Source organism: Salvelinus alpinus, chromosome 5, assembly GCF_045679555.1.
Source record: "Salvelinus alpinus chromosome 5, SLU_Salpinus.1, whole genome shotgun sequence".
Lineage (NCBI taxonomy): Eukaryota > Metazoa > Chordata > Actinopteri > Salmoniformes > Salmonidae > Salvelinus > Salvelinus alpinus.
The window spans coordinates 52,205,129-52,206,867 of record NC_092090.1 but is presented as its reverse complement, the minus strand read 5'-3'; the positions used below and the strand labels follow the sequence as shown (position 1 = coordinate 52,206,867).

The 1,739-nt window shown below is 41.9% G+C and overlaps 1 protein-coding gene across 1 annotated transcript in view; it reads right to left on the bottom strand.

The window, feature by feature from the left end:
* Nucleotides 1-1,739, bottom strand: part of LOC139575073 (NLR family CARD domain-containing protein 3-like) — a 188,840-nt gene that overhangs the window by 156,501 nt on the left and 30,600 nt on the right. The window lies entirely within an intron of this gene.

The window sequence follows — 1,739 nt, the reverse complement described above, 5'->3', positions numbered from 1 at the left end:
ACCACCCATTTGGAAAAGGAAAATGTAATAAATATTTACTCTGAGCTGCGCTTCGATCGGTTGGTTGTAGATGGAAGGCCGGGTTGTCCTTTGAATAATGTCTGGTGGTAGAACGAATACTTGGTAGTACCGTCGTCGTGTGGTAGAACGGGTCCTTTGTCCGTCCTTTCCTAGCCCACGTTTACAGCTGCGGTTGCTAACGCAACAGCTAGGAGGTATCACTTCTTTAGTGAATAAGAGTTCAAAGTTCACACCAAGTTGCCATACTTTAAACTCATGCTATATTCTGGCTGGTATAGTCGAAATTCATCCTTTCGGTGTGTTGATCGTCATCTTCACGTTGCAATTCGATGCTAATTTCGTTAGGTTCTTGTCGTTCAACCAGATCTCACGCCGAGGTTGGCTTAGTTCTATTGGTGATCTTGTCCTTTTAACGTGGGGACCGCCGTCCTCTTGTCCTTGGAACAGGAGGTTACATTTTCATAACAGAGCTTATATAGTAGGGGAGAGAAGGGCGTGTTTCATAGTTTATAACCAATGTCTGTTCACTTGGGCGGGGCCTCTGAGTGAGCAGAGTTTCTCTATGACAAACCGTTTTCTCATTTAAAAGCTGAAATTACATTTAATCTATTCACAAATAGTTTCATAGTGAAACATCACATTCCAAGTTGAATAATATCATAGAGGGGATTGTTTTCACTGCTCCTCATGTCTGGACATGTACAGACGTGTAGTTCACTTTTGTACTACTGGGGTCAGTCTAGGACAGGTCATCACATTCCAAGTTGAATAATATCATAGAGGGGATTGTTTTCACTGCTCCTCATGTCTGGACATGTACGGACGTGTAGTTCACTTTTGTACTACAGGGGTCAGTCTAGGACAGGTCATCACATTTCAAGTTGAATAATTTCATAGAGGGGATTGTTTTCACTGCCTCACATGTCTGGACATGTACGAACGTGTAGTTCACTTTTGTACTACAGGGGTCAGTCTAGGACAGGTCATCACATTTCAAGTTGAATAATATCATAGAGGGGATTGTTTTCACTGCTCCTCATGTCTGGACATGTACGGACATGTATGGACGTGTACCGATGACAATATTCATATATTTTCTTTCCTACAGCTTACATGGGTAGATGAATAAAGGCAACCGTTCACTTTTGTACTACCTGGGTCAGTCTAGGACAGGTCATCACATTTCAAGTTGAATAATATCATAGAGGGGATTGTTTTCACTGCTCCACATGTCTGGACATGTACGGACATGTTTGGACGTGTATCCGTGGCAATAGTAGTATCTTTTGTTTCCTACAGCTTACATGGGTACATGAATGAAGGCAACAGTTCACTTTTGTACTACTGGGGTCAGTCTAGGACAGGTCATTGAATGTTCAAGTTGAATAACATCATGGAGGGGATTGTTTTCACTGATGTTAAAGAAAGTTTGACTGCCTCCTTCTTACAAATGATCCACAAAATATACAAATAAAATACAACTTGGTTCAACACAGTGGCGGGTCATTTTCACCAAAGGACAGCAGGAGGGTTGATCACAGTGGCGGGTCACATTGACTCGAGGACAGCGGGAGCGTTTTAAAGACTATCAAGAAACACTCTGTGGGACCCTGATTTAGCACACTACAGTAAAAAGTTAAATGAGATCAAATTCAACCTTTTCTCTTTTAAAGTTATGAAGACATGGATACCTCATGGTTTGGTGGGGTATGCAAAGT